Below are 24,471 nucleotides of genomic sequence, written 5' to 3' on the forward strand. Positions count from 1 at the left end.
AAGCTAACCAGATTGTATAGCAAGCAAATGCTCCACCAGAGAAACTGTTCCAGCCAGCGAGAATAAGTCCCAGATAACTTGGATGCTTTCATGCAATCAAATATTTACAAACCAACACTTCAAGTGACAGGAAAGGAGATTAGACAAAACTGTTTCTATGGCTTGCCACCTACTGAGAGTAAAAGACTCAAATCTTCTCTACCGTTTCTTTTTTTTTCTTTTGGAAATTGTCCTCTTTGGGATAAATCCTGGTTGAGTAGTCAGTGACATTTACCTGCAATACCTACAGAGCCTAATGTTTGCTTCTGGTGGGGGTATTGGCATTCTAATAGGAGTGTTTGAGGAAGGTTCTGTTTCCTTCCCTCCCTTCCTTTCCCCTCCCCTCCCCTCCCTTCTCCTCTCCTCTCCTGACTGAGTCTCACTCTGTTGCCCAGGCTAGAGTGCAGTGGTACAATCTTGGCTAACTGCAACCTCTGCCTCCCAGGTTCAAGCAATTCTCCTGCCTAAGCCTCCTGAGTAGTTGGGACTACAGGCACATGCCACCATGCCCAGCTGATTTTTTATATTTTTAGTAGAGACTGGGTTTCATCATGTTGGCCAGGCTGGTCTCGAACTCCTGACCTCAAGCTATCTGCCTGCCTGGGCCCTCCCAAAGTGTTGGGATTACAGGCGTGAGCCATGGCGCCCAGCCGGTTCTGCATCTTTAAACATGCGTTATGATTAACTTACATTCTCAACTCTTTTCTCCCTCTCTCTTCAAAGATGTACTGATCTGACATGTAATTAAGGCTGGGCATACCGAGGCAGATTAAATGCAGGAATCTTTCTATCTTGGGCCAGAACAGCTTGGCGGCCGTGACTATAGAGTTGATTGATTAATTGGTTAACTTATTCCCAGCTTTGTTTCAGAAAGCTTTGCAGCGGAGCAGGGCGTTTGAAGATGGTTTGAGGAAAAAAAGGAATCATAGGCCTTAGGGAAAAGAAGGTGGATGTTAGGCTCGTTTGCAGTATTTGTTACTTGATCCTATGATTTTTTTTCTTTCAAAACGTCTCTGATTTACCCCTTGCTCTGTTTCCACTGTAGCAGGTTATCTTGCGGCACAGCTCCATGTAACTAAAACACCTGCATAGATTGCTGCCTCCTCCGCTCTCCAGCCTGTCATGCATGACTACCCGCCAGGTTTGCTCCAAAACATTCCTTTCATTGTGCCACTTGCCTGCCCAAGAACCTGCAGTGGCTATGGTTACTACTGTATCGATTAAACTCCACTTTGTTTCAGAGATGTTCATAATTTGGCCAGCTTCATTTCCCTCTACTGTCCATCGTGAGCCCTCTTCCCCAGTAAGGCTTAGGCTCCTCCAAGTCTCCCCACCTCACATTCTAGGCTGAGACTCCACCTTTGCTTTTCCCTTAGTCTGAAATGTACTTTGGAAACTTCCAAGATGAGTATTAAAAGTAATAGCTGGCCGGGCGTGATGACTCACGCCTGTAATCCCAGCACTTTGGGAGGCCAAGGTGGGCGGATCAAGAGGTCGGGAGATAGAGACCATCCTGGCCAACAGGGTGAAACCCCGTTTCTACTAAACTACAAAAAATTAGCTGTGCGTGGTGGCAGGCGCCTGTAGTCCCAGCAACTTGGGAGGCTGAGGCAGGGGAATCACTTGGACCCGGGAGGCAGAGGTTGCAGTGAGCTGAGATCGCACCATTGCACTCCAGCCTGGCGACAGAGCAAGACTCCATCTGAAAATAAATAAATAAATAAATAAATAAATAAATAAATAAATAAATAAATAATGGCTGGCCAGACATGGTGGCTCATGCCTGTAATCCTAGCACTTTGGGAGGCTGAGGAGGGTGGATCGCTTGTCGCTTGAGCCCAAGAGTTCAAGACCAGCTTGGGCAACATGGTGAAACACCATCTTACAAACAATAGAAAAATTAGCTAGGTGAGGTGATGTGCACCTGTAGTCGCAGCTACTTGGGAGACTGAAGTGGGAGGATCACTTGAGCCCGGGAAGCGGAGGTTGCAGTGAGCCATGATCTGCACTCCAGCCCGGCAATCAAAATGAAATAAAAAATAAAAATATTAGCTACAACTTAATGAGTACAAACTATGTGTCAGGTGCTGTACACTACATACATGACTCCTGTCTTCACAAAAACCTCATAAGGTAAGTGGTTTTTCTCCATTTTTACAGAGCAGGTAACTGAAGCTAGTAGTGATTATGATGTTCCCAGTGGCACAGCTAGGATTCAAGATAAGGTCTGTCTTCCACCAAAGCTTGTCTTTTTTACCCGGCTGCAGAAATACTTTCTGTACTTAAAGGTGTTTACAGCCTAATAGTGACAAGTACATGAATATTAGTTTTCTGCTTTTCTCCCTCCCTAAATTGCAGTTATCTACACTGGACTGAGGGGTAGAAATTCTGAGAAGTTTGCATTCCATTCAAGGTGTTTGATCTTGGGAATGACTTGAACATAACTAAACATTAAAGAGATTAACTCAGCAGCTGAATTATGCTAAAGTAGAATAAAGCAGGCAAAGGAGAGTTGGGAGGCAGGAAGACTAGCAGAGTGATAATATCCAAACAAGAGGCTTACATTTGGTAAAGTAGGAACAGAAAGGGGAAAAATGGTGTAGTTGAGGTAGAAATTACAGATGTTAGCATGTAAGTTAATATGTAGCATACAGGAGAGGGAGGAGTTTAAAAAACAAGACTTTCTGTGAACCAAAGAAATTGATTAACAACTGGGAAAGCATAGAGCAGAGATAGGCTTTGAGGGGAAAATCAGTGTAATTTTGGCCATGTTGAGTTTTAGGTAGCAGTGTTGTCTCAACTTACAGATGTCTAGCAAGATGTGGCAAATACAGTTCCAGAGCTAAATCAAGTTGTCATTCGTGTTGTTTCAGTTGGATTAAGGACATAATCCATAATTGTGTGCATAAAATCTGTGTCATAAAATCTCAGAATTGAAAGTGCTTTAGAGTCTGTCAACTGATTGGGTAAACCAAATGTGGTATATTCATATAGGGGAATATTCTTTGCCCTTAAAAAAGGAATAAAGTACAGATAACATGCGACATAATGAACCTTGAAAACTTTATGCTAGGTGGAGAAGGCGGTCCCCAATTGTATGGCTACATATTGTATGATTCCTTTATATGAAATATGTAGAATAGGAAAACTAATAGAAACTAGATTAGTGTTTGCCAGGGACTGGGTAGAGGGGAGGGTGTTCATGGATATTTGGTAATGAAAAGATTTGGAAATTTTTCAGGGGGCGGTGGCAAAAATGTTCTGGAATTAGTGGCAATGGCTGTATGACCTTGCAAATATACTAAAAACCACTGAGTTGTACACTTTAAAATGGTGAATTTTATGGCATATGAATTATATATTTTTTAAATGGAAGAAAAAAAGTACCTCAGAGATCACCTACTGTGTCCTCATACTGAGTGACTCAGTGCCTTTGTCCCTTCTCTACTCACACTGGAGATGGGTGAACATCTTCTGTCTTAGGGAATTTATCTTTTTGCCCAATAACCCATTCTATTTTTTTGAGACTTCTAATTGGTGTATGTGGCGTAGTGGGTAGGAAGCATGGTCTCTCGACATCAGAAAGTGCTGGCTTTGCCACTTACTGACTTGCGTGACATTGGGCAAGTGAATTTCGTTAAGCGTCAGTTTCAGCATCTGCAAAAACTGAGTTAATAATAGTACCTTCCTCAGGGTTGCATTGACGAAAATGAAACAATGCACGTGGCATGCCCAGCAGCTAGTAAATACTTTATATTCGGTCATAATTAGTCTTTTATTTCTTGCTTGCCCCTCACAATATAAAATACCTCATAAGAGGTCAGTTGCTACACTTTGGTTTGTCTGTTGTTTGTTTTTGAAACAGAGTCTTGCTCTGTCACTCAGGCTGGAGCGCAGTGGCGAGATCTCAGCTCACTGCGACCTCCACCTCCTGGGTTCAAGCAATTCTCCTGCCTCAACCTCCCAAGTAGCTGGGACTACAGGCGTGCACCACCATATCCAGCTAATTTTTGTATTTTTAGTAGAGATGGGGTTTCACCATATTGACCAAGCTAGTCTTGAACTCCTGACCTCAAGTGATCCTCCAGCCTCAGCCTCCCAAAGTGCTGGGATTACCGGTCTGAGCCACCACAACTGGCCAGTTGCTACACTTTGTTTTTTGATTTCCTCATAGTCCAAAAAGTCTACCACGTACAGGAACATACGGCAAGGACAGTTGGGATAAGCTGTGAAAATGTATGGTTTTTTTTTTTTCTTTAAAAAATCTCAGTGGGATCTACTGATGCATTGACATTATGCCAACTTGCCAGCAATTTCATTTTTCCCTTCAAGATGCCTGTGAACAGTGTGGCAAAAGAGATGAGGCGCCTTGGGGTCTTAACTGCACGATGGCCGGCAAGACACCAGGGAAGCTTCATGTTTTCCCTCCACCTTCAGAGATGCAGTGATACTGAGAGTTGAGAGCAGTTTTATTTAGCATCAGGCAGCTGGGCTGACCTTTCCCAGCACCCCCATGCTCTTTGGTAACTAAAGGGTAGAAAGAGAAAGACCATTTGTTAAGTATGTGAACGTAAGGAGGAGTCCCTTCCTAAATTCTTGCCGTAACCTCCAACTTCTTATCCTTGTTTTGGCTAAGATTAGACAAGTATTATGAAGTGATATGACACCAAAAGGCTAGACAGGAGAGGATTTATATAGATTCAATCATCTAGAAGATTTGGCAATTTTTTACAAGCCATTTGTTTTTTGTTTCTTGGGTTTTTGTTTTTGAGACAGAGTCTCGCTCTGTCGCCCAGGCTGGAGTGCAGCGGTGCGATTTTGGCTCCTGCAACCTCCGCCTCCTAGTTTAAAGTGATTCTATTGCCTCAGCCTTCCAAGCAGCTGAGACGACAGGCGCCTGCCACCACCCCCGGCTGATTTTTGTATTTTTAGTAGAGGCCAGATTTCACCATATTGGCCAGGCTGGTCTCCAACTCCTGACCTCAAATGATCCACCACCTCGGCTTCCCAAAGTACTGGGATTACAGGCGTGGGCCACAGTGCCCGGCCAAGCTACTTGTTTTATTAGGTGTCCAGTGCAGTCTTGATATGAGCTGAAGATGTTTGGGTAATCTCTTGTATCGCTTCATAAAACAGCGTAATAAACCCAATAGTAGCAACCTTCAATAGCTTTGCACCAAGGAAACGTTCCCTCCCACCTCTCATTCCCTCTGCTTCCTACTCCCCAATCCCTACCTCAAGCCACCTGCTGGGCAGCTGGAACCACAAATCACCAGCATTACTTCCAGAGGAATAAAACAGCCTACATCCCCCAGCCCCCCACCCCCCTCCCCGCCTGCTTTGTTTTTAGCTGGTTTGTTTGTTTTCGGATGTCAGTAATGTGAAGTATTTCCCCTAATCAATGTTTTAACCTTCTTGTTGATATTTATTCAGCTTGGTTGAATGTACTGTGTTAAAGCATCCATGAGCTCTATGGATGGGAGAGTAAATCTGAATTTCTCTCTTTTCTCTGGAGACATCATAATATTTCCTATTATCAGAGGATTGTTTTGCTAGGATATTAATGAGCAGTTTCTCTGCTGGAGTTGTCATTGCTTCCCTCTTCCTTCAGCTCCCAAACAATTTTGAATTAACATGGAAACCAAGTTTAATTTCTTGACTCATCTCCTCTGGCTTTGAATTTCCTTTTCTGTTTCATGCTGTTGTCAAGGATTTGGTGCTCCCATCTGTCCATTTCTGCTCACCCTGTTATTGATAATGTGATTAACCCCCTACTCCATTGCTATTTATTTAGTGATAAATTATTTCTGATCATGTGTGCTATATTTTCTTTACTCAGATCTAAGGTATAATTAGGGAAGAGAGCAGAACAAAAGAACCTTTTTTTCCCTTCTCTTACCATGGTGTTGGGTGAAACATGCTGTCCAGCAGGTCCCTGTCTTTTATAATGGAAGGGGAACGTGCTTTTATATGCAAATCCAGATGTGTGACGGTGGTTTGTTTACCTTACTTTGTGCTTAATGAGATTCTTCAGATATTGTTACGTTGAAGTACTGCTTCTATTTTTATTATCTAACATTTATTAAATGTCAACCATGTGCTCTGTTAAACAAAGAGTAGCACAGTTCTGTCTGGACTCAGAGTCTAGAAGCTTAGTTTCAGCCCTAGTGACTAAAACCTGTATAATGGACGGTGTATGTTATCCTGGGGAATGTTTTCCAAATATTGTATTTTAAAATGATAAACAATTGGACCCTGCCCCTGGGAGAGACACATCTGAACAAGGCACATGTATAAAACAAGGCGCAGAATAAGAGAGAGAAAGATACAGTTGAACTTACTTTAAAAGTAAGATTGATTTTTTTTACCTTAATTTTTACTCTTGAAATTTCAAGTGATAGGTTGAATTTTCCAGCTGTTTTGATTTCACCTATGTTTTCCATTCTACAAAGAATGTTTTGATCTTTTCATCTGGCCCAAGGCAAAGCTGGTGACTTGGCTCAGTTACAAGAAAAGAGCCTGGAACCTTACGGAGCAGGAATGTAGATTTTAGCTCATTTCAGTGGCACAGCTTGGTTTGGTGAATCACTTTGTACCTCGGATTCTTTATATCAGGATGGCGGTGGGGTTGTTAAAATATAACTAGTGGAAGGGGAATATTTTGATTTCAAATCAGAAAATACAACTTAAAGGCTCATAATTTACTACTAAATAGCTATTTTCAGCCAGGCATGGTGGCTTATACATGTAATCCCAGCACTTTGGGAGGTTGAGGCAGGCAGATCACTTGAGCCTAGGAGTTTGAGACCAGCCTGGGCTAGAAAGTGAGACTCATCTTTACAAAAAATCAAAAAATTAGCTGGGTGTGGTGGCACACCCATGTGATCCAAGCTACATGGGAGGCTGAGGCAGGAGGATTGCTTAAGCCTAGGAGTTGAAGGCTGCAGTGAGCTATGATACTACCGCTGCACTCCAGCCTGGGCAGCAGAGTGAGACCCTGTCTCAAAACAAACAAATACTATTAAAAATAAATACAAATTTTCTTATCTTTGAAATGAAGATAACACAACTCAGGGTTGAAATTAGAAATATGATGATGGATGTGAAAGCACTTTGTAAACCATGAAGTGCTTTGCACATTTATCATCAGAATGCTTACTACTTATTAGTTCAAATTTATATATAAGCTCTAGGTCCAGGGCCGGGCACAGTGGCTCACGCCTGTAATCCCAGCCTTTTGGGAGGCCAAGGCAGGTGGATCGCTTGAGGTCAGGAGTTCGAGATCAGCCAGGCCAACATGGCAAAACCCCGTCTCTACTAAAAATATAAAAATTAGCTGGGTGTGGTGGCGCCAGCCTGTAATCCCAGCTACTGGGGAGGCTGAGGCAGGAGAATTGCTTGAACCCGGTAGGCAGAGGTTGCAGTGAGCCAAGATCATGCCACTGCCCTCCAGCCTGGGTGACAGAGCGAGACTCCATCTCAAAAAAAAAAAAAAAAAAAAAAAAAAGATATGTATCCAAATGCATTTACTTGTGCATTCAGATTGATTTTGTTGTTAATGAGTAAGGTGCAGAGGCAACAGTGTTGAGCTGAGGACTGGAATTAGTGGAGGCCGCCACTAAGGGAGTGCACAGGGGAATGTTGCCTGTGTAGGTCTCACTGGAGTGAGCTGGTTCTTGGGGACTGGAACCACACCAGCAAAAATCGAGGACAGTGCCTGCCACCTAGGAGCCACGGAGTAATTGTTCACTAACTTCAACTGATGGTTGAAAACACAGTCCTGGGAGTAGCCTCCAGTATTTAATAAACCTTTTCTCCCTTCCCCTACCCACTTCTTTAGCCAACTACACCATAAAACAGACCCTTCTATTGCTACCAAAAATAAAAATCTTGTCTTTGGGGTTGGGAGAGATAAGACTTACTTGGTTATTAACTGTATAGGTATTTGTATATAGGTATTTTCAGCTGGGTCTACCTCTTCAACTTTTGTTTTTCAGTTTAATTTCTCTATTCCTCTTTCCCAGCCAAATTTTTAAGTCAACCATACACCTCAACAGGGGGCCTAATTAATTAGCATTTTAAAAGCAGTGTACTCCCTCAGAAGGGTGGAGGGGGAGGGTAGCTTGGAGTCAGTTTGTATTCAGAAGAACAAGGTACTATTATGTGTGCTGGATTTTTTTTTTTTATTTTTTATTTTTTTTTTTTTTTTGAGACGGAGTCTAGCTCTGTCACCAGGCTGGAGTGCAGTGGCGCAATCTCAGCTCACTACAACCTCTGCCTCCCGGGTTCAAGTGATTCTCCTGCCTCAGCCTCCCAAGTAGCTGGGATTACAGGCACCCGCCACCACGCCCGGGTACTTTTTGTATTTTTAGTAGAGACAGAGTTTCACCATGTTGGTCAGTCAGGCTGGTCTCGAACTCCTGACCTCATGTGATCTGCCCGCCTCAGCCTCCCAAAGTGCTGAGATTACAGCGTGAGCCACCGCACCCTGCTGTGTGTGCTGAAGTTTACCCAAATGCTTAATGCTGGAAAATGCTTGAAGAAAACCATCCTTCCTCTGGCAGGAGGTGCAGTCTGACATGGAGGCATAAAGCAATATATAGAGACACATTTTCATTTTTACTCTACTTACTGTTTTCATTCCTGAAAGTATATGCATGTGTGTGTTACAAGAAGTCATTTTAAAAAACAAACATGATGTTCATCTATTCAGATTGGTTTTATTTTGGAACTGTCTTCCTCTCATGTAAATGTATCCTTTTTAAAAAAGGCCATTAATGCTATTTCCCTAGTAACACTTCAGTGTGTCAATAATATTACTTTTGTCAATAGAGCACTTAAGTAATTATTGCCTTTTCTGGTATTAAGTATCTTCGCTGCATTTAAAGAAAAGCACCCATACATCTAAAGAAAAAGGTCCAAATACATAAGGCAAGTTTTTACTTTCAACAATAAGTGTTACATTTCTCCAAAGATCCAAATTTCCTTTTAGCCTTGGGCCAAGGAGACAGACTGAGAGAATCCAAGAATTTAGAGATGGAAGTTACCTCATTCAACCTCCTAATCTACTGCTGGAATACCCTCTAGGGCAGCCCTGGCAGATGGCCATCCATCTGCTTGTATACTTCCAGGGCTGGGGAGCTCATTATCTCCTGAGGCAACTCATAAATTCTTTCTTATTTGAGCTAAAAGTGGCCTCTCTGTAACTTCTTTTTTTTTTGAGACAGAGTCTCGCTCTATCGGCCAAGCTGGAGTACAGTGGCACGATCTTGGCTCACTGCACCTCTGCCTCCCGGGCTCAAGCAATTCTCCTGCCTCAGCCTCCCGAGTAGCTGGGATTACAGGTGCGTGCTACCATGCCCGGCTAATTTTTGTATTTTTAGTAAAGATGGGGTTTCACCATATTGGCCAGGCTGGTCTCGAACTCTTGATCTCAGGTAATCTACCCGCCTCGGTCTCCCAAAGTGCTGGGATTACAGGCATGAGCCACCGTGCCCGGCCGCCTCTCTGTAATTTCTATCCACTGGTCCTGGTTGTGGAGCAACGTAAGAAAGATCTTAAGTATTTGAAGATAGCTACTACATTTCCCTTTTGTCTTTTCCGAATTAAGATAACTGAATTGTTTTAAAATGAAGATTTTTGCCTGGAATCTGGAAGAACAAGATGGAAATGAGTGTATGTTAACTGTTGCTATAAAGGAAACCTTTGTTATAATTGCAGCTCACTGGTAAGGTATCTCTTCTAGTATTTCACACTTGGGCATAGCCTCCTATATAATACCCCTCTTGAAAGTAACCTATCCCTTACTGAGCTATGAAGAGTAAGAAGTCCCTCCTGGGTGAATAGAATCTTATACCTTTTGCTATTCTGAATTCCTTAAGAGAGCCCAAATTCCTAAGCATTGCTCTGAGATAAAATTTAAAGGTTTTCCTTTAGGAGGGAAAATTAAATGCATGAGTCTATATTCTTTTTGACAGTAGAAACCATGGCCAGTTTTTCTTTCTGTACCCTATAGTGTCTAATACTATGCTGTACCTGGCAGACAGAAGCTGTACAATAAATTATTGCTCTATTGCATGATGCTGAGTTACATATATGATGAGAGATATATGTATCTATGAAGTACCTATATACAGAAATACGTATACACATATAGGAATATATGAACATATGTATATGCACATGCTTTTTTGCCTTTGAATGCCTTTATAATATCGCTGTGTTATTTCATAATAATTTATAGGAATATTTAATGCCAGTCTTCAGACAAAACTATACTCTAGATAAATTGCAAACCCCAAACACCTGGGGCAATATGAAAACTGCCACCTTATTTTTGATCTCCTGGGGTGGCTGCATTGAGAAGACAGATCGTTTTCTCTGTACCTTCCATTGTTAAGTGATTGTGCTTTGCTCCCAGGTAGAAAATGTCACTCTGTTCCTCATCCTCCGACCTCTTCCTCCTGTTTGAGTGGATTGTTTCTTCAGTTGCTCTTATTGTTGGAAGTGGTGAAGAAAAACAGTAAAAGGATGGGGGAAAATACTGCGGCTTTAATACTTGCTTAACATTTTACACAGCTTGACTTTCATAGTGATCTTTGACCGGTGTCTTTCGTGCAGCCGGAAGCCCTGAGTTTTAGCCCAGTTTTGCTATTTCCTGACTGAGTGGTTTGTATCTATAATGTCGTGTAATGGAACCTACCTGGACCAACTATGAGAATCAAATGACGAAAGATGAATGTGAAAGTATAAAGCTTATCACAAGTAAAATCCCGCTTTTAGATGTAAGCATAGTACCCCTACTATGGTGGAACTGGTTAAAGCCTTTATTTGTGCAAATGAGCAGCAAGTCCCCTTTCCCAGACAGGCATGGCCATAGTGGAAGACTCTCAGCTACAATGCAGGTCTACGGAAGATTCAGACTGAGAATTCTGAGTGCACGCCCAAGCCTCTGTGTGCTAAAGGCCCTTGGCTCCAACTCTTGAGTTGCCAAAAGTCGCACGCCCCTTCCCCTTCCTCCATCCAGACTGTCAGACTAAACTATGACCGTGTAACTGAGTTAATTGCAAAATGCCATAAAGAACATACCTGATGTCAAGTGGACAAAAACTGTTAGAAGGAAAATGTAGTGCCTCTATAACATCTTTTACTTGACTACCAACGCTAAAGGGACCAGCGCTGGATTTGTCTGGTTTCCTATTTTGTCTTTGGTGCCTGGCACATAATAGGCACCAAAGATGTCTTGAAGAACTATTGTCACAGCAGCTTATCTCCTCTGCAGAATAGCAAGTGGAAACTGAGACACGTGGTAGAAATGAATTAGGTTCTCACATGAGGGATGGGAGCAGGGCTGCAGAATGAGAGGCAGGTTATATTCTGATTAAGGATGATCTAAATTTTTCTTTTAATTTCAATGCGAGCAGTATTCTTTACACCTAGACTAATAAATGAGGCAAGAGACATTGGGGGGAGGGAGCTGTGTAATAATATAGTTGTCAAGTGGGGATGGGACCTTTTAACATTCGATGTAGTATTTGCAGCCAGCTACGTTAAACAGCATGCTGCCATGAGACTTGGGGACTACGTGAACCACACACACATATATGTTTGCTCTTTGCCAATACTTGCCCATAATATCACTGGGCAAAACCACTGCTTACTGCATCCTTTAAAGCATGAGTAAACATCGAGAACATTTCTCCTTGTAACTCACTTCTGCTTCAAAACTTGTTCTGTGAGACAACTGCTGTAAGAATGAACCATTTATCCTCCAAACAAGTGACAAGAAGAACACAGAATTTATTTTCTTTTAATCTGGCGTTTAAGTACTCCGATAGGATTGATGAATTTTAATAGTCTTGCAATAGGATATATAATCAGGCCCTTGCTTCCTTCAACCTAAGTTCCTCAAATGTGAACCCCAACTTCAACTTAGGTTGTAAAGACTTTAAACTTACCAAGGGCACAGTTTCATATTTGCCAGTTAGGATTTCATCTGACTCATCCGGACAAATGACAGGAGCAAATCCGATTTGCCAGAACTGTAGACCTCATTAACCCCTTCTCTCTATTGGTTTATCCATTCAACACATTTACTAAGAATCTCCTATGCCAAGCACTGTGTGGTTAATAGATTTTTTTTTTTTTTTTTTTTTTTGGGCTGGAGTTTCACTCTTGTTGCCCAGGCTGGAGTGCAATGGCACGATCTCAGCAACCTCTGCCTCCCCAGTTCAAGTGATTCTCCTGCCTCGGCCTCCTGAGTAGCTGGGAGTACAAGTCCCATGCCACCACACCCGGATAAGTTTGTATTTTTAGTAGAGACAGGGTTTCTCCATGTTGGCCAGGCTGGTCTCAAACTCTGACCTCAGGTGATCCACCCGCCTCGGCCTCCCAGAGTGCTGAGATTACAGGTGTGAGCCACTGCGCCCGGCCAGAGATTTTTTAAAAAGCCTATAGTCTCATTATGAACTTGAGATGAACCTTCAAGGGACCTTTGGAAAAGAAATGGTAGGTAAATTTAAGATCAAATATCTGCTTTGCAGATATACCTGAGGCAAATACAAAGAAGGGAGAAGCTAAAATATAAATCCAGGAGAACAAGCTCACAGTCTATTAGTGAGAGCAGACGTGAATCAAGTAAGTGACCATAAACTCTAACAAGTACAAGAGAGATCCCGAGAAGGGAGTAATTACTTCTGTTGGGAAGGGACTAGATAGCCAGGTACGATAAACTTCTAGTAGGAGAGGTTCCTAAACAGAATTGTGAGCGGTTAATAGGAACTTGTGTATCAGTGTGTATGTGGGAGGTGGGGTGGGGACTCTGGGCAGAATTCAGTGTGTTAAAGGCACAGAGGTATGAAATGGGATGAGCAGAGAACTCAGTGCTGCTTGGTACTGACTGAAGGTGAGATGGACAGAAATGGATGATGGGTGAGGTGGGGAAGTAAGCAGGGAACTTGTATGCTGTGCTAAGAAGTTTTGGACTCGAGGCTGGGTGCGCTGGTGCACGCCTGTAATCCCAGCACTTTGGGAGGCTGAGGCAGGCAGATCACGAGGTCAAGAGTTGGAGACCAGCCTGGCCAACATGGTGAAACCCCATCTCTACTAAAAATACAAAAGTTAGCCGGGCGTGGTGGCGGGTGCCTGTAGTCCCAGATACTCAGGAGGCTGAGGCAGGAGAATCGCTTGAACCCGGGAGGCAGAGGTTGCAGTGAGCCGAGATTCCGCCACTGTACTCCCCTCCAGCCTGGTGACAGAGGAGTGACTCCGTCTTAAAAAAAAAAAAAAAGTTTTGGACTCAATATGAGGTCATGAAGGGGTTTTCAGCAAGGGTGTGAAGTGGTGAAGCTTGTTTTAGAGACATCACTCTGGCAGCCGTTTGTAGACATATTGGAGGGAGCCAATTTAAAGGCAGGGAGATGAGCTAGAGGGCCGCTGCAATAGTTTCTAAGACATGGTGACATGATATGATATGTGCCACTCAGCAAGGTGACAAGTCACCTGCTCACCGTGTGCCTCAGCTGGCCCCATTTATGCAAAGGGATCATTATGAATGTGTGATGAACCTTCAAAGGGACCTTCGGAAAAGACATGGCAGGTACATTTAAGATCAAATATTCTTCTTAGTGGATATACCAGAGGCAGATAGATGGAAGAAACTAAAGATAAATCCAAGAGAACAAACTCCTTCCTGTGCGCTCCGACCACCATGGCGCCCAAGCACAATGAATCCTATCCGTCCTGCACAGCATAGCAGCTGGCTGTGAGGGATGTTTCAGATGAGAGGTTCTAGAGGTGGGAGCCCCATTTCCCAACTCTTCTGTTTTTTCATTCAAGGCAGCAGCCTCAGAGTAGATCAGCGGGGCAAGCCTCGTGGCCCTCTGACATTCTCCCCCTGTGGCTTCCAAAAAAGATCTGGTCTGACCTTCCCACCCCTGGAGCTGAGCTTGAGAAGTCAGCTTGCCTGGAATTGAATTTTGATAGGTGATACTGAAATTCAGTAGTAAAAAAGGTGGAGAGCAAGTAGTAAGTATCCCAAAGAACTCAACATCTTGCAGCAAGGGGAGACAGGAGAGTGGGCGGGGGCAACCAGGCTGAGGCTAACAGCAGACTTCTGTACCGGCAGACTCCGCTGACATTGTTGTCCACCCTGTGACTGGTAGGGACTCCCTGCTTCTAGGGGCAGAGGCCTTAAGAAAGGAAAAGAAAGTCAGAACCATTCTTGCAAGAAGGGGAGAAACCAGGGCCCTCAGGAGGCCACAGCCAAGACTATCTCCAGAGCCATCAGCGATCTCTCTGACCTGCCAAAAGCTCCTCCCCGCTTCCCTGGTTAATAGGATGAGATCACCAGGCAAAAGAATATGATGAAGCATTTCACTTATATAGTATTTTTCTTTCCAAACACTTAATAAGCCTCTCTGGTCTCGCTGATCTTGCATTCTTCCCGTGAAAGGGGCCAGGGATCCATGCTTGGCATTTCAGAGTTTGCGCGGCTTGAGAGATCATCTAGTCTGCTTCCCTCACTTTTAGAGTTATGGGAACTGAAGTCCAGGGAAGTGAAATCGCTTGCTGGGATCACAGGGATGCCTCTCCCTCCTCCCAGCCCCGTACACTTTCTGCTAGGCTTATGCTGCTGTTCCGTCCATTTTGCACAAGAGAGAGGGGGTTCCAGAGTGGGGGAATAGAGTTGGAATTAGAAATTAGTTTTGTGTGACTGGCTTACAGGTGGTCTTAAACCTTAACAGGTTTAACATCCTCTGTAAAATGGGACTAGTGTCACCTCAACACCTACCTTGCAAAGTTGATTACTGGGAATCACACTTGTGTAAGCGGTATAGTCTTGGCAAACAGTAGGTGCTAAATAATGTCTGGCTGGAGGAATGGAGCCCTGTTCGCATATGGCATTCATCCAGCCAGTGTGTGGAGCTGGGGGAGGGATAGGCACGACTCCTGAGGCCCAGATCCTCCCTGAAGCAGGAGGCCCAGTACGCGCCCAGGCTAGCCAGCCAGCCCTCCCCGGGGAATGCAACGTCCAGAACAGTCTATAGTCCCGATAGTATGCCTCATGCGTGAGACCTGACCAAGGACGTCTGTGAACAAACCCTTCACAGAGAGCTTAATGAGATTGTGGGAGTGCTGGTGGTTGGGTGTGGGGATACAGGCCATTGAAGGTGAGAGGGCTGGTGTGATCAGTTTGGTGGTCTGCCCAAGACAGAGACCCTGTGGGTTGGATAAGAGGGAGCTAATAGGTTTGAGGGGGTCACATGTCCCTTGCACTCCCTCCTATTCCCCCAGGACTCCCTCTTCCCCCAGCCTCCTCCTAAGGGCAACTCTGTTGTATTACGATGAACCGCACGGTGTACTGAAATGAACCGCGTGTCAGAAAGCGGGGTTGCCTCCTGGGTCCTGCCACTTGCTCCCCGTGTGTTCTTGGCCTGGTCCCTTCACCTCTCCTAGCCTCAGGATCTTCATGCGTAACATGAGATCCTCCCAAGATGTTGGTATGTATACAACAGTGCTCTGGAATGACTCCATGCAAGCTGTTGCTCTTCAGTCTCCTGAACAAGGTGCTCTTGTCTCTTCTCATGAAACCTCCACCTCTCTCCATCTTCCGCACCACTGAGGCCGCAGTCTCTTCTAACGGGGCACGCTCGTCCCCCGCGCTGTTTCCCGAATGCCACCAGAGGGCGCCCCTTGCTCGCTGAAGTCGGCCGGGCTAATAACTCCTCGGGGCCGGGGCGGGCTGCCCCTTTGCGCAGGGCGGTGGAGTGTGCGGGCTGCGCCGGGTTCCCCACCTGAGGTCCGTACCTCGCAGAGCCCGCTTGGCCGCGCGCCCCTAGCCTCTGCCGGGCGCCGCTCCCCAGCCGGGCGCCTCCCGCTCGGCCCCGGGCCCCCGGGCAGCCGCAAGTTTGCCCCCGGCCGCGCGGACCCGCGCCCGCCCTGCCCGCCGCAGCCCCCGCCGTTCCCGCCGCCCCCGCCGTCCCCGCGCCTGGGGTCCCGGGCGACGCTCTGAGGGGCGCTGGGGGGGCGGGCAGCTGTCCGCGGGGCTCCGGCCCGGCCCCGAAGGGGCGCCCCCCCGGCCGGCCGTGCGCGGGGCCGCAGCAGTTCCCCAGCTGCCCGCCGGGCGGCGCCCCGCGCCTCGCCGCGCTCCTCCCGCGCTCCCCGCGCCGGGCTCGCTCGCAGCCGGACACAGACTGCCTTCAGCTGCGGGCGGATCGGGCTGGAGCCGCCGCGGCTGCTGCGGAAGAGGAAAAACGGCCAACAGCAGCCTCGCGGCCGGCCCGGCAGCGCCCGGCCCCCGGCTCAGCCCCCGGAGTGCGGAGCCGACCAGGTAAGGGCAGCGGCGCCCCCGGCCCGCTCCCTGCGCTGCCCCCGCGCCCCCGAGTCACCTCCGCGCGGGCCCTTCCCGCATCCGCACCCCGACTTCTGATGTCTCCGCCGCTCCTGCCCTCGGGGGCCGCGGCCCCACACTCCTGCCCCGGCCCTCGCCCCCGCGCCCTCCCCGCTCCCGCCTCCCGCCAGCCCGTTCCCTGGCACTTCGGTCCCTGCGTCTCCAGATTCGCCGCCGAACCCCCCACCGCTCTGCTCCCGTAGTTCCTCCAGTCTTCATCCCGGTCCGTCTCCCTCCCTCCGCATCCCTTCCCCGGGCTCGCGGTCCTCCCGCTCTGGTCCTCCCCCTCCCCGTGCAACTCCCAGCCCTGCCTCTGCTCCCTGCAGGGATGACAGCCCCTTCCCAGCCTGGCGCGTCTCCCTTACACCTCGTCACCCTCCGCTTCTCCCAGCGCCGCTGTTCCCCGGCTACAGCCCCCCATCCCGGCTCAGCCTGGCATCCCACCAAGCCTCCTCCCCCTTCCCTCACTGCCATCTGCCTCGACTGCCCCCTGCCCCTGCACTGGACTCGGGCCACCACCACACCCCCCACCCTGCACACCGTCTTCCTTGGGGGAACCAGCGTCCTATCAGAAATGATCCTCTTTCCCGGGGAGAATGGGGCTCCCACCCATCCCACCCTAGTTCATCCGAGTGGGAAGTGAGGGAGAAACTCTAGAGACCTGCAATGGGCGCGTGATGGGGGAGGGGGCTGGGGCGGAGGGGGAGGGGAGCTGATTTAGATTCTCTCCAGTGAGGACTGGCAGAGCTGTGCGCTCCGACCTGGCTGGGGTGGAGGGCGTGCAGGCGACAGCTGGGACAGGGGGTTCAAGGCACTGAGAGCACCTGTGTCTCTTTCCCTGGCTCCCTTGAGCTGAGCAAAGTGAGGGGAGGAGTTGGAGCCTGGGGAGAGTTGGCTGAGGGCCTTGGGGTGGGGGAGGAGGCGGCCGAGGGGGCTGGGCCCTGGGCGCCTCTGGCCCGTCTGCCTGGCAGTGGTGGGGCAATGCGGGCCGAGCCACTCCCGGGCTGGACCTTGGGCTGCGTGGCTCTTGGCATCTGTACTTGATGCTGCCATCTTCCTCTTGGTGCTGTTGTCTGGTGATGCCACGCGGTGCCACCTCCCTGCCTCCCTCCAGTGGCTCTCCTGGGCATGTCTCCCAAGGGTCTGGGTTGTCTGGGAAGAGGAGGGGAGCTCTGGGCACAGCTGGGCCCTTTTGCCAGGCAGTGGGCAGCTGTCAAGACCAGGCCAAGAGGTCTGAGGGCTGGTCAGGAGGACTGAGCCCTGCCAGGAACAAAGAACTACCTTCACTTTCACTCCCTATGGGTCACCTGGGTGGTAGTGACACTTCTAGGAGCACCGGGAAACTGCGGGCGTGGTATCTCTGGGGAGAGAGGCCGCCTGGGTTGGTAGTGGGCATCTGAGAGACAAATCCGGTCCTGCCTGACTCCCTGAGTGTCTGTGCTCGCGTGGTCAGGGGTGAGGGGCTTGTCGAGGTCCACTGTGTTCCGGTCCCACCAGGGATGGGAGCCCCTGGAATTCCACTGGGCGTCATCATGCTGGCTTTATTTGCTGAAGCTGCAGCTCAGGCTTCATCATTAATCAGGTTTATTATTTTTCTCACTGGCTGGATGTGTTCCTCAAGGTCACGACCCTTCGGAGAGTTAATCTAATATGCACACATTACAGTGTCTGGGTTTGTTTAATTTGCCATATTTTGTTCATTCCTTGTGGCCCGGGCTTGCCCACCAGCCGCCCACCAGCCTCCCACCTGCCTCACCAGCTCCACCCCTCTGTCCTCCTCTGGACCTGCCACCTGAAACCCAGAGGCAGCACTGGTCCCTCCGGGTGGGGAAGAGGTGGATGCTCGGGAGGGGAGGTTGAGAGGGGATCTTGGTTTTCTGTGTTTTTCCCATCCCCCTACCTGGGCATCTTGATCGGTGGCTGCTGTCTTCCCCAGCAATGAAAATTCTTCCGAGAGCCTGGGTCGGCTTTGTGGTCTGATTTCCACTTTGGTTTTCCCTTAGGATGGAGAGGGAACTTTAGTACCGGGAGAGAGGCAGAGACTCTAGGAGAAAGTCCCAGCTGCACGGAGTCAGGGCATCGAGGAGAGAGGAGCTCAGCTGCTTCTGAGGTGGTTCTCAGCCATCCAGAGATGGAAGGGAGGCCAGGGGGACCGGCCCTGGGTTGGGGGAGAGACTGCTCAGAAGGCAAGAGGAGCAGCGAGGCGGAAGCTGGCCTTCGTGTGGCTGGCGAGGGTGGGCAGCGCCAAGCGTGTGTGGGAAGGATGCATCTCTTGGTGCTTCTGCATAGTACTAATCCCTTATGTGTGTATGGGGTTCTGCAGCATTCCAGATGCCTCTCAGAACAATTACTTCATTTGATCTCTACTACAGCCCTGCAAGCATCTGATCGCTCCTTACAGACAGCCGTATAAGGAGGCATTCATGACCCAACAGAAACTGAGGCTCAGAGAGGCTGGATGCCTCATCCAAGGCTCCACAGCTGGGTCCCAGGCCCCTGGACGCTCAGTCCAGTGCTGTTGGGCTCGTTGCTGTTGCTGTTTAAGGTCTCAGCTGTTCGGTTCTCAGAAAGCCCACCCTTGGTCCTGCCTGTTCCTCGGTTCATCCCCTTTGCCCTCTCCAGTGACGGCTCACCGTTTCCACCCCCACCCCAGGCCTGGTGGAGTCTTTGCTCTGTAGTCTCCTCAGCCTTAGACTGGCTGCCTGGGTGTCCCACCACTCCCTAGACCCAACCAACCTACCCCAAGTGGGCACTGCCTCTTGCCTCCTCCTTGTGGAAAGAATGGCTGGGTTCCCCCAGGCATGCAGCCGGGGCGCCTGGGGCACCCTCCTTCCCTCTCTCTGGTGCCTTAGGCCTCAGCCCACTCAGTTCTTCTGGGCACTTCGAGTGTCCACTCCGACCTTTGCTCTCCCACTGCCGTGGTCCCTACTTGGGCCTTTGGCTGTTCACCCTGAGTTACGGTCCTGAAAGCTTCCTTGCTGGGCCTCCAGCCTCAGTTTCCAGCCATCCTGCCGCTGTGCCTGTCTTCTTACAGAGGGTAACGCTTCTCACGGGGGACCCTGTCTCAGCAGCCGTCAGTGGCAGTGCCTTCCAAGATGCCTTGCAGGTGAAGGCCCTCTGCACGCTGACCCCAACTTTATGTCACAACGTGGTGTCTGGCATGATCTTGTCCCCCCTCCCCCTGCCACCGAGCCCTGGCACTGTGTGTCCTCACCCTGGCCCTTTGCATTTCCTCCTCTTTTCCTCCCATCCATATATTACCCAGCCTTCAAGGTGCTGCTGGAAGAGGAACCAGTTCCAGCTACCAAGTATCAGGCAGACCTGGGTTCCTGTCCTCACATCACTCCCTGAATGACCTTGGACAAGTTGCCTCACCTCTCTGAGCCTCACTGCCCTCACCTGTAAAATGGGGACTCTGAGCCTCCCTGGCCTCACCTGTAAAATGGGGATAAATCTCACCTGCTTCAGAGGGTTAGCAGCGTGGAATGTGAGTGGGAGTGTGACTCGTCCAGTGTGAAGGGCACCTGCATGGGTATGGAGGGCACATTCTCTGGGTGGCCTCCTTCTGCTCTCCCTCTGTATGGGCTGGCTGAGCCCCCTGCTCCTACCTGGTATTGGTAATCGTCTGTCCGTTTGTCTCCCCACCCAGACGGCAGATCCCTGGAGGAGCAAGGCCTTTGCCTGACACCTTTTCACATTCTCCGACTCCCAGCAGAGCGAGGCTGTTCTTCAACATCCTGTAAATCGGCCCTCTTCATAGTAAGGACATAAGATATAGTTGTTGCTTGATTATAACATTCTGTTACATAAAATAGGGTATGTCTTACATTTAGTAAATCCAGTATGAACAAAAAACTTATGCCACAGTTGCAGGCTGGGTAAATTATGGGAAGGAAGGAAGGAATCAATGTAACATTGTATTGACTGTGTACTCCGTTTGTTTCGCTCAGTCAGTCCCGGCGAGTTAGCTGTGGGCATCTCCTTTTTCACAGATGAGGAAGGGAGTCCCAGGAGGTCACACACTCTGTCCCACATCCCAGACTGGTGAGTGCGGTAGGACCCCAGCTTCTTCCTCTACACTTGGGCATCCTCTGCCTTAAAAAACAAGAGGGAGACACTTTTTGATTCATCACAGGTTTTTTTTAAACAACTGAGCACTCAAGTCATTTACACAGAGCCCAGCAGGGATGGGGCGGTTGTGGAGTCCCCTGTTTGGGGGGTGGGCAGGACCCTTCTCTCCCACAGGGTGATAGTTTGGGTGGATAGCACACCAAGACACCCGGTCTCTGGGAACATGGCGTGTGTGTTGATTGCACCTGCCACCAGCATTCAGACCTGGCAGGAGCTGGCAGGGGTGCTCAGGAATAGGGGAAGGAAGACTCACAGTGAGGAGGCTGAGAAGGGGCTGTGCAGGCAGGATGAGGGGAGAGAGGATGATCTGAGGATTGGGCGCTCGGGCACAGGATGAGGCAAGTGGGAGAAGAGTCCCATGTGCAGCAGAAGGCTGGAGTCAGGGAGCAGCAGATTGTCACGGTAGACGGGGTGGGTAGAACTGCTGGAATCCAAGAGGACCCTGACCACCAAACAGAGAAGGCTCAGGTCAGTGCAGCAGGCTTGGGGGAGCCGGTGAAGATTCGTGGGCAGAGGAGTGCTGTGCAGAAGCGCGGGTTGAGGGCTGGGCCTGGGCGCTGGTGACAGTGAGGCGAAAGGGGGGTAAGCTTGAATGACATTTCCAAGAACAGCAGAGCGCGCTGACAGATTGGATGCAGCAGATGAAGGAGCCGGAAGTGTCAGAGATAACTTTGAGATTTCCAGTGCTGGAGACCAGGGGGAAGGGCGATGCGAGGGGAGTAGGGAAGCCGGAGGGGGAAGCAGGTCTGAGGGAAAGCTGACAGTGCGTGCCTGGATGTGCTGTGCCTGAGGAGGAGCCTGGAGCCATCGGGGCTCACCTCGGGCGGCGGCTGCTGCGTTCCTGGGCAGCAGCCACTGTCTAGTCTTGTGCAGGAACAGGCCTGGGGCGCGTGCTCCCGGGGCCCAGCTTAAGGCATCTCGCGTGCCTCAGTCTCACCTCCCCAGCCTTCTGCCAGCCCTCGCCGCCCTCCCTCCACGGTACCCTCGTGTCTGATATTCACTGCCCTGGAAGTTCCTCCGTCTGTGCCTGCCACTGCCGGGAACCGAGCGTGGAGCTGCCATCCAAATGGGCAGGGCCTTGTCCGCTTTGTTCACGAGCTATCCCTAATGCTTGCATAGAACAGGTGTTAAGTCAATATTTGTCCCATTTAAGGGACCTCAACTCATGTTTAACAGACGCTTGTTACAGAGATAAATTCAGAGGCTGCGGAGGGTGAAGAGCAGCCAGAGGGGCTGTGTGGCCTTAGGCTTCCGGGAATGGGGTGTCCCAGGCTTCCTGGTGCGATCCTCTCCTGTCCTCAGTGTCCAGCCTCTTGGTGCCCGCTTGTGTTGTCAAAGTGAGGCTGGCATCGTTTGCCCCAGGGAGGCCATGGGCAGGCCCCATGAGGCAAACGGTGCCCCCGCCTGTGCACCCCTGACTTCCGCCTAAAGTTGGAGAGCAGGGAGACCCAAGTGGTGAGGGTGATAGCTGTGCCGTGCTGCGGGGTGTCGGGAGAGAGGACGCAGACGCCTGAGTGCTGAGTCACAGTGGGCATCTCGGGAAGGGGACAGCTGGGAAATAGAAGGCCGGGCTAGGATTGCTGCCTCGGTTTCCGCCCTATAAACAAAGGCATAGAGTAAACTCTACTTCACGGAGTTCCCAGTTGAGTGTGATAGTCCTGTGAAGGCCCCCAGGAGGGAGTGGGAAGGGGCCGGCCCCTAGCACAGAGGAGTCGTAGTGGTGGCCTGGGAGCGTGACTAGGGAGTAGACACAGGTTTAGAATTGGAGTTTAAGGGCCAGAGTTAAAGAGGAGGATTTAATAGAATGAGAAATCAATAGCCCAGAGGAGGTTAAGTTGTGTAAGTGAGAGGCTGGCTGCAAGGCACACTTAATGAAAAAGAAAAGTTTAAGAAGGCGTGGAAGATAGGGCACATCTGGAGGCAGGGGAAGCCGGTATTGGCCGGTTTCTGCTCTCCCTGTTCTCCAGCCTGGGGAGGCTGCTGAGAAGGGAGGTTGTGTTCCGGGAGTGAGTGAAGGGCATTCCCTGTGTCTCCCTCCCAACCTCCATTGCTCCCCCTGAGGCTGTGTGGTGCAGTGGTTGGCCTGGCCACTTCCAGATCAGATACATAGGACAAATCCCAGCTTTTCCAGCTCCAGCAGTGCAACTTTGGGCACAAAGCTATGCAAGCCCGCCCTGGCCTCCATGACTCTCGGCAGCTGTGCTGAGCACCAGTCCGTGGCAGCAGTGGTTATTAGTAGTTATTATTGTGTTGCATCCTCATAGCGTCTCTCCTAGCCCAGTCCAGTTCCTAAGACTCTACGGAATAGTGTCTCTAGCAAGGCTGGTGAAAGGATGGGGATTTGGGAGGCAGCAAAGCTATATATATATTTTTTAATCAGAAAAGTCTATAGTGGGTTTAGTCCAAGCCCCAGAGAGACGAGGGGCCCAAAGCCCAGGGTGTTTAAGTCACTTGTCCAAGCAGTGTAACGGGAGTGGCAGAGCTGGAGCATAAGCCCAGGGCTCCAGGCTTCCCAGCCTGTGTCTTTTTAAAATTTTTAAAATATTTTGAGATGGAGTCTGGCTCTGTTGGCAGAGTGCAATGCGCACGACCTTGGCTTACTGCAACCTCCGCCTCCCAGGTTCAAGTGATTCTCCTGCCTCAGCCTCCTGAGTAGCTGGGATTTCAGGTGCCCAACACCACCCCCGGCTAATTTTTTGTATTTTTAGTAGATACCAGGTTTCACCATTGACCAGGCTGGTCTCAAACTCCTGACCTCAGGTGATCCGCTGGCCTCAGCCTCCAAAGTGCTGACATTATAGGCATGAGCCACTGTGCCTGGCTTAGCCTGTGTCTTTTGCTGGGTCTTGTGGCCCTGCATGCAGGAGCAAAAGGGCTGGAAAAGAGATGCTTCAACAAATTGTTTGGTCCAGTTGCAGCATCCAAACAAAATCGGTCTAGAACTAAGCAGGCAGATGATTTTGATTCTTTAAGGCACTAGACCATGGGCTCTGTGGGGGCACGGATAGGGCCTTGTGCTTTTGTCTCTAACACTAGGCTGACACATAGCTGTGAATTCAACAATGATGATGACAATAATAATAGCTAATAAGTATTCAATGCTTATTATGTGCCAAGTACAATGCAAAGTGCTTTCCATATATTATCTTAATCTTCCTAATAACTGCTATGAACTGAATGTTGGTGTTCCCCCAGAATTCATGTTGAAATCTTAACCTCCAAGTGATAGTATTAGGAGGTGGGGCATTTGGGAGGTGATTAAGTCATGGAGCAGAGCCCTCACGAATGGGATTATGCCCTTAAAAAGAGAACCCGCAAAGCCCCCTCACCGCTCCCACCATGTGAGCACACAGTGAGGAGGCCCATCTATGAACCCAAAAGCCCTCACCCGACACTGAATCTGCCAGCACCTTGATCTCGGGCTTCCCCGCCTCCAGAACTGTGAGAAACAAACTTCTATTGTTTACCAGCTACCCAGTTTATGGTATTTTGTTACAGCAGCCCAAATGCACTATGATAATAACCTTAAGTTTATTATACCCATTTTTCAGATGAGGAAGCTGAGATTCAGAGTAGATGATTCATTAGCCCAAAGTCCCATAGCTGGTAAGCAGCAGAGTTGAAATATGTACCCAGGCAGTGTGATTTCAAGCTCTAGTGGGAAATCCTTTGTGTGCATGCATGCATGCTTGTGGGTACACAAGTGTATGTGAAATATGCACTAATCCCTCCCTAATTGCTAGATTCTACCTCTGGCTACCTCACTACTGGTTTCTTTCTTTTTTTTTTTTTTTTTTGAGACGGAGTCTCACTCTGTTGCCCAGGCTGGAGTGCAGAGGCGCGATCTTGGCTCATTGCAACCTCTGCCTCCTGGGTTCAAGCGATTCTACTGCCTCAGCCTCCTGAGTAGC

At 49.1% G+C, this 24,471-nt stretch overlaps 1 protein-coding gene across 3 annotated transcripts in view; it reads left to right on the forward strand.

Moving 5' to 3' along the window:
* The first annotated feature begins 16,171 nt into the window (after positions 1 to 16,171).
* Positions 16,172 to 24,471, forward strand: part of GRIK4 (glutamate ionotropic receptor kainate type subunit 4) — a 477,203-nt gene continuing 468,903 nt past the window's right edge. For 2 of the 3 annotated variants that reach the window (XM_031016481.3, XM_055356138.2), the window contains exon 1: positions 16,174 to 16,369. The gene's annotated coding sequence lies outside the window, so the exon portion shown is untranslated. Of the gene's footprint in view, positions 16,370 to 24,471 lie in introns of all 3 variants that reach the window. The other variant, XM_055356137.2, reaches the window with a different exon arrangement.

The sequence above is a fragment of the Gorilla gorilla genome, chromosome 9 (genome assembly GCF_029281585.2).
Source record: "Gorilla gorilla gorilla isolate KB3781 chromosome 9, NHGRI_mGorGor1-v2.1_pri, whole genome shotgun sequence".
Taxonomy (NCBI): domain Eukaryota; kingdom Metazoa; phylum Chordata; class Mammalia; order Primates; family Hominidae; genus Gorilla; species Gorilla gorilla.